Genomic DNA, 12,737 nt, shown 5'->3' with positions numbered 1-12,737 from the left:
GGCAGGTCCGAGATACTGTTGTGAAGAAGTTTAAAGCCGGATTTGGATACAAAAAGATTTCCCAAGCTTTAAACATCCCAAGGAGCACTGTGCAAGCGATAATATTGAAATGGAAGGAGTATCAGACCACTGCAAATCTACCAAGACCTGGCCGTCCCTCTAAACTTTCAGCTCATACAAGGAGAAGACTGATCAGAGATGCAGCCAAGAGGCCCATGATCACTCTGGATGAACTGCAGAGATCTACAGCTGAGGTGGGAGACTCTGTCTATAGGACAACAATCAGTTGTATATTGCACAAATCTGGCCTTTATGGAAGAGTGGCAAGAAGAAAGCCATTTCTTAAAGATATCCATAAAAAGTGTTGTTTAAAGTTTGCCACAAGCCACCTGGGAGACACACCAAACATGTGGAAGAAGGTGCTCTGGTCAGATGAAACCAAAATTGAACTTTTTGGCAACAAGGCAAGACATTATGTTTGGCGTAAAAGCAACACAGCTGAACACACCATCCCCACTGTCAAACATGGTGGTGGCAGCATCATGGTTTGGGCCTGCTTTTTTTCTTCAGCAGGGACAGGGAAGATGGTTAACATTGATGGGAAGATGGATGGAGCCAAATCCAGGACCATTCTGGAAGAAAACCTGATGGAGTCTGCAAAAGACCTGAGACTGGGACGGAGATTTGTCTTCCAACAAGACAATTATCCAAAACATAAAGCAAAATCTACAATGGAATGGTTCAAAAATAAACATATCCAGGTGTTAGAATGGCCAAGTCAAAGTCCAGACCTGAATCCAATCGAGAATCTGTGGAAAGAACTGAAAACTGCTGTTCACAAATGCTCTCCATCCAACCTCACTGAGCTTAAGCTGTTTTGCAAGGAGGAATGGGAAAAAATGTCAGTCTCTCGATGTGCAAAACTGATAGAGACATACCCCAGCGACTTACAGCTGTAATCGCAGCAAAAGGTGGCGCTACAAAGTATTAACTTAAGGGGGCTGAATAATTTTGCACACCCAATTTTTCAGTTTTTGATTTGTTAAAAAAGTTTGAAATATCCAATAAATGTCGTTCCACTTCATGATTGTGTCCCACTTGTTGTTGATTCTTCACAAAAAAAATACAGTTTTATATCTTTATGTTTGAAGCCTGAAATGTGGCAAAAGGTCGCAAAGTTCAAGGGGGCCGAATACTTTCGCAAGGCACTGTATATGTATATGACAAATCCCCCTCTTCACATCTACTAGACGTGAAAACTATAGCAGAAAGGTGGTGGTTCCATTCGTGGGTATACATAAGTTGGTGCTTCTAACCTTGTCTGGTGTGCATGGTGGGTCTGTAGGTGTAGTCCTACGTTTGGTGTGTGTGAGATTGAAGGGAGTGGTGCTAGGAATGTTAATCAGGGATAGGGGTTGGGGTGAGAGGGGTTGATGCTTTAGTATGTGTTTGTTGTTCTATTAGCCATGTGAGAGTGCCTAAGGACACCCCAAAGATCAGTAGGAATATCACAAACAAAGGGCCAGATATCCCCAGCCTCACCCAGGGAGGGAGAAATGTCCCTCTAACTGGGCGAGGTTCCTTTTTCAGGGGAGGTGGAGTTTGATGCCGCATCACCTGAGGAAGGAGTGTATTCATTTGGAATCGAATTTAGGCCGCTCAAATCAGCTCTGACTTCAGTCAGTGTTCTGGAAGGAGTTGGGGCTAGGGTGCAATGTGTAAGGTGGTGCCAAGGTGCGCCTGATGTACCTTTGACCTGGACTGAGTGTGAAGTAACCTCCTTCACTTCGTACAGTCCAGTCCACCTGGGTTCCAGCCACTCTCTCTTGTGGACTTTAACCCTCACCCAGTCTCCAACTTTTACCTTCAGTGGTGGCGTGTCCCCCGGCAGCTCCCCCTCCTGGACCTTGTGAACCTGGGTAGAGAGTGCTGCAGAGAGAACCGTCAGTTTTTTCACATAATCATACATTACAATTTGTTGTACATCAAGAGCGGGCATATGACCTCCCTCCCTTGGTGGACCAGGCATGACTCTTCCAGTCATTATCTCATGAGGAGAGAGATGGGTGCCTGCTCCTGGTGAGGCTCTCATGGCCATCAACGCCAGGGGCAGGGCTTCAACCCATGTCATCTTCGAACCTGCACACCCTTTAGCTATCTTAGCTTTCAGCTTTTGGTGTGACGTTCCACCAGACCTTGAGGTTGGGGCCTGTACACAGATCCAAATCTGTGGGTTATGCCAAATCTTTCTTCCACCTGTCTCAGGTGTTTGTTACTGAAATGTGAGCCACTGTCAATATACCTGGGTATTAGTTTGGTTTGTAGCCACTTAACGACTGACCTAGCATCCTCCCCTGCTGCTGGCATTGCCTCTACCCATTTGGAGAACCTATCTACCATGACTAAGAGATAGCGTTTCCCTTTATAGATACATTGTCGGGGCCCATGTCGGTGTAGTCTATACTAATGTCCTGAAAACATGCATTGGGTATTGGGTATGAGCCCATTGGTGTTTGATATGGTTTCTTTGGGTTGCGGCTGCCACAAATGTTGCATTCGTCATAAAATAAGTCAGTCATATTTTTCATGTGAGGGTGCCACCAGATGTGCGAGACCTTTTGAAGGGTCATTAGTTGCCTTCGTGTGTGTGGCCATGTGCTTCTCGTAAAAGTTCTGGGTCCATCAGTGTGGACTGCTCCATGGGCATAGGCTGAGTCTGTATAGATATTCACAGTCTTTCCTTTTCCTCTGATGAGGGCCTGTGTCAATCCGATGATTTCAGCTAATTGGGCCGATGCTGGTTGAGGGATGATGGCTGATTCAAGGGTGACATGTGAGCCGTCTGGGAGTTGCTGTACCACTGCATAGGCTGCTATGTTTCCTTATTCCCCTTTGTAGCAGCAGCCATCAGTGTACAGCCAGTGGTCGGATTAGTCAATGGTTCATTCTTCAGGTCTGGTCTCAGTTTAAATTCTTGTGCCGCTCTCTCAGCACAAGAGTGGGGCAGTCCTTCTTCTGCGTTGAGTGCATCTGCCATATTTTTCTCTGTGTTCACAAACGTGATATGTGACTGAGTGCATTTGTTCTGGATCTTGGTTTTTCTTTCAGCACTAAACGTGAATTCTTTACTCATCAGATACGCAGCGACGCCATGATGGGTGTGGATCTCCAATGGGTGACACATCACGAGGTGAGCTGTTTTTTCAACAGCTTTTGCTACTGCAGCAACGTATCTGGAGCATGTTGTCTGTCCTACCTCAATGTGGTCAAGTTTTGAGGAGTGGTACATCAATACCTTTCTCTCCCCCTCTTGTTTCTGGAATAGAACGGATGAGGTGAATCCTTCATTTTCAGAAACATCCAAATGGAACTTGTTGTTGTAGTCAGGTGCAATCAGCTCTGCTGCCGCTGATAGATCTGTTTTCAGGAGTGCAAAAGCTGTTGAGGCTTCATCCGTCCAGGCCAGGGGTGCATGGAGGTTCTTTGGTCGTAGGATGATCGGTGCTGCCACCCCCTCTGGGCCACACAAAATGGTACAACACCTGATAGGTGGGGTCAGGTGCATCATGTCTTCGTCTCAGTCTTCAGTGTAGGGGCAGTCATCAGTGTCTCAGCTTGGGGAGTCTTATACGGGTGCAGAGTGTAGATTTGAGCTTTCAGTTGGTTGAACTTAAACTGGATGTGAGGGGTGGCAGGCCCTGTGGGTAGGCACTTTAGCCAGTACACTTCTTGGGTTTCAGACAGCGTGGGCGTCGGCAGGAGTGGCATCATCATAATTCTTACTGGGCGATCAGGTGTTGAAGAGGGAGGGTTGGTGGATACTGCCACTCCACTTTCAGTAAGATATATAGTGCACCCCATTTTGCATAAGAGGTCTCGTCCTAGTAGGTTGATCGGGCATTTTGGACAGTACAGGAACTGGTGCTTCAACTGAGAGTTTTCCCAGGAGAATGTTAAAGGGATAGTGCGGCTTTGAGCCTCAGGTGATCCCGTAACCCCTACCACCGATATGGAATCAGATGACAGCATTTGAGGGGACCTGATAGCAGAATAGGTGCATCCTGTATCTACCAGGAACTGATGGGGGACACCCTCAACTTCGCACATCATTGTTGGTTCAGTGTGCAGCTGAAAGTGTTGCCTCCCTTCTCCTGCCAGGCATGGCGTTCCCTGCCATACCTTGGAACTGTGGTTGGTTGTAATCTTGCTGTTCCTGCTGAATGTGGCTAGATCCTGGGTGGTTGTATGCTGGCTATTGCTGAGGTCCTGGTTGGTTGTAGTGAAAAGGGGGTGGTCCTCCTCTTCCTCTCCCTCTTCTTGGTGGTCCTCCACGTCCTCTTCCTCTCCATAGGCGTTGCTGAGTGGAGAGTGGCTGTTGACAATCCCGTGTATAATGGCCAGGAGTTCCACAGTTGTAGCACACCCCTCTGGGTGGACCGGTATAGGTGCCCCGTTGAGCCCATTGTTGCTGTTGCAGGATATACTGCTGTGGGGGAGGGTATTGGGGTGGTGGCTGCAGATATTTTATCTAATTTGTCTGATAATGTGTATAATGCGTTATCTAGGTATATTCAGTCCTTACTATGTGGTGTTTATTTCTATCGTTGTATGCTTAGCCCGTCCCTGGTCGAGACCAGGGATGTACTGTGGTGCTGCGCCCCCACCCTCGCACAGAAAGGTCTTATCAGTCACGTGGTGGCATTCACGTGTGTGCTTCTCCGGCATGTAATTTGAATTTGTTCAGCGATTTATTTAGGTATTTTCTAGAATTGATTCGGCGATTTCCTTTTGGAACAATATATCAGTGAATATATGCGGTTCTATAACAATTGTCAGAGTAATTCTAGCTCTGTAGGAAATATAGATAGAAATTTAGAGTACCAAAAGTTGTTTAGTGAATTATTTAAATACTTTCTGCAAATAATTCAGTAACTTCCTTTTGGAACTTATATCAGTAAATTCAAGCGATTCTATAACATTTGTCAGAACAATTTTAACACTTTAGGCAATACCAGCAGAATTGAGAAACTGAAAATCAGTGTTAGCCCGACCGCTGTGAATCAAAGCGTCACGTTGATTCGACTATTGGGTGGCTAGGCTATCAGCACGAGTGCATAATAGCCCAGTTACGTAACTTATCCTGGCGGTTACTCCACAACAAACGTTTCTCTCAATTTAATTTCCCCGGTCTCAAAATCGTGGAACGTCAACTCTAGTTCATACGTTTTCTCAATACTACATTCATTCGTACGAAATTCACATAGAATTTCCAACATCCATAATTGTGTCCTTTACATGTTAAAACACAGCCTCTGCTTAACCGCACCTCTATCAGATTTCAGAACAAACAGGGTCCCGAAGGAATTTAACACATTGGTCAATCACAATTCACACATTCCTATTAAAATAACTCGGTATAGGCCAATTAATAAAAATGTTTTTTTTTTTTTTTTTTTTTTTCCCAAAACAAGATATCTTTGATGGCCTTAGGTTCTTATGAAAAAAATAATTTGGCAATGATTCATACTCACGCTCAGTACTTTCTGATCAAAATTTGGTTTAGACTATAATACAATATGCAGATTTCGATTTAACAGGCTCTGCTTACCTTATTAGTAGAGCGCTCTGATCAGATTTCCTGAGGCAAGATGAATGGCTGATTTTTCCTGTAGTACCGATCACTCTTCCGTCTGATTTTGAGCCGCTGATTTGTCTCGCCTCTCACACCAACTTATCATAGATCGAATTCAGGAATAACCATCCTCATGCTACCAAGTTCTGTTGATGTTCAATTACTGGAGAGTCGAGACCAAATCACGGACGCTGGACAGAGTGGATTTCAGTTGTAACAAAAGGCAGTTTTAATGAGTCAAATGATATCTTGTCCCGCAGTTTTACGTGCACGGATCTAGTTCATATAACTCGGTAAGGAGTCAGGTGAAAAAGAGGCCTAGACAAAGGTTACAACAGTTTTTATACATAGAATGATGTAGGTGGAGTCTTGTCGTGGTGGTCTTCTGACTGGTCCTGAAGAGATGGAGGCGGGCCTGCTCTACCCAGAGCAGGAGCCTCATTGGTGCACAGCAGAGTCTTGTTCTGAGCACCCGACCAGTAGAGGGGGTTGAGATGTGTGTTTATACAAGGAGATATTTGTGTATCTGTAAATCTGATACAGGAGAGCAGAGGGGGTCGTGAAAGAAGAGAACAGAGGGGGTCAGTTTTATGGCTGGGTGTATGTGTTCTTGCGATGGAATGTCTTTGTTTCCTGGGGTGGTAAGACAACAGAGCTGAGGGGGGGGGGGGGTAGTTTTATTGCTGGGTGAGTGAGCTGGTTCCTGTTTTAGCAGGGGTAAGTAAGATGACTTGAGTCAGGCGGTTTGGCTTGGCGCTGTATAATATATGAGCTATGTGTATGAATGTTTACATATATATGTATATGACAAATACAACTGGAGACCCATTAGCCTGTTGAATAATGGTGGGAAATAATTTGCCCTTGTATTTGCCAAGTAAGAGGTTGAAACAAGGCTTGCATCATATAATTAATGAAGAACAATCTGGTTTTATGCATGGTCGACACATTAGTAATAACATCAGGTTGATCTTAGATATGATTGACTAAAATGACCTCATTCTTGATGATAGTTTTCTTATATTTGTTGATTTTATAAAGCTTTTGACACTGTAGAACATGAGTTTATGTTCAAAGCAATACGTTTTTGGGGGTTTGGTGACATTTTTTGAAAGCATTCTAAACTGTATATAGAGGTTGTTCTAGCTCTGTAAAATTAGCTCACGGGACATCCCAAAGATTTGATATTGGTTGGCTGTGGCATTAGGCAGGGCTGCCCAATTAGTACATTTTAATTTTTTTATTGGTCACTCAAACTATGGTTCTTCATATCAAGCAAGGGAATTTTCAAGGTGTTTCAGCACTTGGCAATGAATTTAAACTATCTAAACTGGCAGATGATCACCATATTTTAAGAGACAGGAATGAGGTTTCTAAAGCAGTTTCCTGTATTGAAGCATTTTCCTTAGTTTCAGGTATGAAAATTAATATCGATAAGTCAGTCTTATTCCCACTCAAGGATTGTGTTTTACAGGAAGTATATGTTATCCCAATTAAACACCATTCTGCATACTTCTGGCCCTTCTTTAGATACTGTGTTAACAACCCTCCAGGCAAGCTTCAATGCCATACAACTCTCCTTCCGTGGCCTCCAATTGCGCTTAAATACAAGTAAAACTAAATGCATGCTCTTCAACCGATCGCTACCTGTACCTACCCGCCTGTCCAACAGTACTACTCTGGACGGCTCCGACTTAGAATACGTGGACAACTACAAATACTTAGGTGTCTGGTTAGACTGTAAACTCTCCTTCCAGACCCATATCAAACATATCCAATCCAAAGTTAAATCTAGAATTGGCTTCCTATTTCGCAACAAAGCATCCTTCACTCATGCTGCCAAACATACCCTTGTAAAACTGACCATCCTACCAATCCTCGACTTTGGCGATGTCATTTACAAAATAGCCTCCAATACCCTACTCAACAAATTGGATGCAGTCTATCACAGTGCAATCCGTTTTGTCACCAAAGCCCCATATACTACCCACCATTGCGACCTGTACGCTCTCGTTGGCTGGCCCTCGCTTCATACTCGTCGCCAAACCCACTGGCTCCATGTCATCTACAAGACCCTGCTAGGTAAAGTCCCCCCTTATCTCAGCTCGCTGGTCACCATTGCATCTCCCACCTGTAGCACACGCTCCAGCAGGTATATATCTCTAGTCACCCCCAAAACCAATTCTTTCTTTGGCCGCCTCTCCTTCCAGTTCTCTGCTGCCAATGACTGGAACGAACTACAGAAATCTCTGAAACTGAAAACACTTATCTCCCTCACTAGCTTTAAGCACCAACTGTCAGAGCAGCTCACAGATTACTGCACCTGTACATAGCCCACCTATAATTTAGCCCAAACAACTACCTCTTTCCCTACTGTATTTTATTTATTTATTTATTTTGCTCCTTTGCACCCCCATTATTTTTATTTCTACTTTGCACATTCTCCCATCGCAAATCTACCATTCCAGTGTTTTACTTGCTATATTGTATCTACTTTGCGACCATGGCCTTTTTACCTTTACCTCCCTTATCTCACATCGTATATAGACTTGTTTATACTGTATTATTGACTGTATGTTTGTTTTTACTCCATGTGTAACTCTGTGTCGTTGTATGTGTCGAACTGCTTTGCTTTATCTTGGCCAGGTCGCAATTGTAAATGAGAACTTGTTCTCAACTTGCCTACCTGGTTAAATAAAGGTGAAATAAATAAAATAAATAAAGATACGGTTACTTATCTTGGAATTGTTATATGCAAGGATGAAATACAAAGGAGTGAATTGAACCCCATTATTGAGAAAACAAAGAAGAAGTTGAACCTCTGGTTGATGAGAGATATTTCGTTATACGGTCGGGTTTTATTGTCCAAAGCTGAAGGGTTATCCAGATCAGTTTATGTCTCGTTATTGTCATATATAGATATGTAAACATTCATACACATAGCTCATCATTATTATTATACAGCGCCAAGCCAAACCGCCTGACTCAAGTCATCTTACCCTACCCTCACCCTGCTAAAACAGGAACCAGCTCACTCACCCAGCAATAAAACTACCCCCCCTAAAACTACCCCCCTCAGCTCTGTTGTCCTGCCTCACGACCCCCACTGACACACAAATATCTCCTTACATAAACACACACATCTCAACCCCCCTCTACTGGTCGGGTGCTCAGAACAGAAGATTCTGCTGTGCACCAATGGGGCTCCTGCTCTGGCCAGAGCAGGTCCGCCTCCAACCCTTCAGGACCATCCAGAAGGCGACAAGACTCTACCTACTTTGTTCTATGTATAAAAATGATTGTAACCTTTGTATAGGTCTCTTTTTCACCTGACTCCTTACCAAGTTATATGAACTAGATCCGTGCACGTAAAACTGTGGGACAAGATATATTTTGACTCATTAAAACTGCCTTTTGTTACAACTGAAATCCACTCTGTCCAGCGTCCGTGATTTGGTCTCGACTCCAGTATTTGAACACCAACATTATCACTTAACTTACCCCCTAAAATTGTAAAGGACTTAGATAAGCTTCTTTATAATTTTATTTGGAGGAACAAGCCTCACTATCTACGAAAATATATCCTCACAAATACCCAAGGACAAGGAGGTCTTGAGGTTTTAGATTTCAATACTCTAAATAATACTTTTAAAATAAATTGGATTCTGAAGTATGTTAAGAACCAGAACAGTATTTGGAATGTCTTCCCTAAGTATTTATTTGACTCTGTTGGTAGTTTAGAATTTTTGCTTCTATGTAATTTTGATAAAATCCCAGTAAAATTGGCCAAATTCCATAAGCAGGCAATTTTAGCTTGGATGTTAGCATATAAACACAATTTTCCCCCTCACAGATAATATATATGGAACAACAAAGATATACAATCTAAAAATAAGTATATTTTTTTGTCGTAATTAGTTTGATAATAAAATTATTTTGGTTGGTCAGTTACTGAATGAGGATGGATATCTACTCTTTCTTGATAAGTTTAAAATTCCAATAACCCCGAAAGAATATGCAATTGTTTTTGATGCGATTCCAAGGGGGCACGTATCTCTTTTAAATTCCTCTGTGGTTGATTTAAGTAACAGATTCACATGAAAATATATTCATTAGCAATATTAACATCAAAGATACATTTAGTAATAAACTGATTAGGAATATTGTTTGTGATACTACAATTCCTTCAGCAAGATTCTTTTGGACAAATATCTATGGTGATATACAATGGGGGAAAGCATGGAAAATTGCTAACAAATATTGTATTAGTAACAAAGTTATATTTAAAATGTTACATAGAATTTATCTTGTGAAACATATTTTGGAAAGATTCAAGCTAAATATTGACTAGAACTGTGATTTCTGTGGAATGGAGAAGGAGACCATTTTGCATTTGTTTTTAGTAGAATTAGTAGATTTTTTTTGGATTGACATACAGAATTTTGTTACGAAAAAATAGGACCGGTTGTACTATTTGATAGTTTTGATATAATGATTTATTTCAGAAATTCTGACATAGATTTAAATGTAGTAGATTTAATTCAACTGCTAATAATACTAGGTTAATTTCACAAATGCAAATGGTCTAATTCAAAAAACCTAACATGTTTCACTTTATAAATGAATTTAAACAATATGGCACTACTTTAACTACTTTAACAAAAAGGCAATTAAAACTTGTTGTATTATTAATACATATGATTTGTTTGTTTCACGGCTTCAATAAGTAGTGAGTGCAGGAGTCAGGCGCAGAGAGCAGGGTAGTTCAAAAGATGTGGATCTTAAACAGTGGTGTCTTTACGATATAATGACAAATGTTGGGGACAAAGACTGGGGGGAAATATGTCATCTATAAATCTGTATATTTTAATCAATTTTATTTCAACTTTCGGGCTTGTGCTGTTTCTGGAAAAGTTACATGAGTCTTTGTTATAGTAATCTCTCCAGCCTGATGTTAAGGTTTTAAAATGTTTTGCAGAGGTTTTCTACAAAGCACTCAATGGATATACGTATGCCTGACATGAAGCTTCTCCGCGTCTCAGAAACGTATGCCAACTTTTCTCCACTTACTGCCCCTCTTGTGAAAACAATGGAAATGTCAGCTGATGTGCCCTTTGGGCCAGTGCAAGCTGGCAGTGTGCTTACCTATCAACTTCCACAGCCAAAGACCCGTGAAATTGTGAAGATTGCCGATGCCCCTTCTCCACTAATACTTCTGTTAGATGGCAACAGGCTTCAGTCTTCCCATTGTGCTTACGTCCTTAGCCATCAGGAGCAGTTCCACGTCAAGGCATTAGAGACAACCTACGAGATGTCACACAAAGTCGAGGTTGCTACATGGGAGCAGAGCAGCAGCCCGGAATGGCATCAGCTAAGGAAAATGAGAATAACATCCTCTCGTTTCCGAGAGATTTGCCATGTCCGGGGAGAGACCTCAGCTGACCACCGAGCTGAGCGGATGTTCAAGGGATCTGGTGTGCAGACCGTGGAGATGAAGAGGGGGCTAGCCAATACTGAATAATGTTAACTTCTTTCCGTGTGGCTTCGTAGTGCACCCAGATGCTCCGTGGTTAGGATCCTCTCCAGATGGCATCATATTTGATCCCAATGTGAGACCACACTTTGGACTCTTAGAGGTCAAGTGCCCAAATGTACCAAGTTAGGTTGACTGCCTTTACCTGAGGATACAGAATGGAGAGCTGAAGTTGACGAGATTTCATGCTTACTACTGGCAGGTGCAAGGTCAAATTCTTCTCACAGGTTGTAGCTGGTGTGATCTGTCATCTGTGCACAGGAGGACATCCTAGTTGAAAGGATATCTAAAGATCTACATGTTTCAAAAACTATAAGAGAGAAGGTTGAACACTTTTATTTTTACCACTACTTGCAGAAGTGTCTCTCGCACCTGAATGGATCCCCTGCATGGGTGCCAAGTTTAGTGGTTTCATGAAAAATAAGTATTGATGTTCTTGTGAAGAAAACTGCAGTAGAATATATTTGTTTAAAATAATGTATTTCAGCAAATGTTCAACAGTTCAGTTAATCAATTACACATCTCTAACATTGTATACAGTCTTGTATTCTGGCTATTCTGTTTACTTGATTTCTTTTCCCCACCCCTAAACCCATTGCCTAATTAAAGCCAATAAAAGCTTCACACAAACTGATATTCACTACAACACAAATGATTGATGCATGTTGTAGATTAACAAATTATTATTTTGCTGCTAGAAAATAGACACGTACATTTACACTGGCTTGGCCCATGCTCTGAACAAAGGTCCGTTTTGATAGTTGACCAACAGGCAAATAATTGGTTGATGCTGCCTGAGATGGTCAGGGGGATGACTGTCAAACAGCTTGTGCTCCTTCACTCTGCGGATCATTCTTTCAACATGTACTCTCAGCCTGGCAATGGATTGGGTCTCCCTAACCTCATGCGCTGGCATCTGTGTGCGTCTTGACAGAAATGCTTTCCGGTAGACCTTGCACGGAACAATGTCATCTACGAGAAAGCCCTTATCCACCATAATGGCCATGTCAGGGGTGAGTAAAGAAATAATTCCAGACTGCTTGAAGATCTCCTTGTCACTCACAGATCCAGCACACAACGATGACATAAAAGTGACAGCTCCATGTGGTGACATTCCCAACATCTCACTCTTCAGTAGTAGTGAAGATGGTGTCTGGCAGTGGAGTTCAGTGCAGTCGATCACTACCTGGGTGTCTGGATAGTCCTTGAGCCTAGGTGGCAGGTGGGTTTCCTTGGGGATCCATATCCGTGCTGATCCAAGCAGACAGTAGAGGAAGTTGGCCCAAGAGATGATAATCCGGCTCACTGTCGATTGGTGGATGCTGAACCAATGGGCCAAATCCTTCTGCTTCAGACCCAGCGACAGATGAGTCATAAACAAGTAGAACTCGTCGATTGATGGCAGTGTCTGAACGAACGTAAAGAAAAACGTTTCAGTACAATATAGTCCTTACATTCGGTCCATATCAAAGAAGTTAATGTAAAATTACAGTAAGATCAAATAATATTCTAAGTATTTAATGAAGTTGTCCCTTACCGGTTTTCTTCGAGTAACACCTGTTTCAGATGGAT

Source organism: Oncorhynchus mykiss, chromosome 17, assembly GCF_013265735.2.
Source record: "Oncorhynchus mykiss isolate Arlee chromosome 17, USDA_OmykA_1.1, whole genome shotgun sequence".
In the NCBI taxonomy this organism is placed as follows: Eukaryota; Metazoa; Chordata; class Actinopteri; order Salmoniformes; family Salmonidae; genus Oncorhynchus; species Oncorhynchus mykiss.
The sequence above is the reverse complement of the archived record's forward strand: the minus strand, read 5'-3'. Positions refer to the sequence as shown.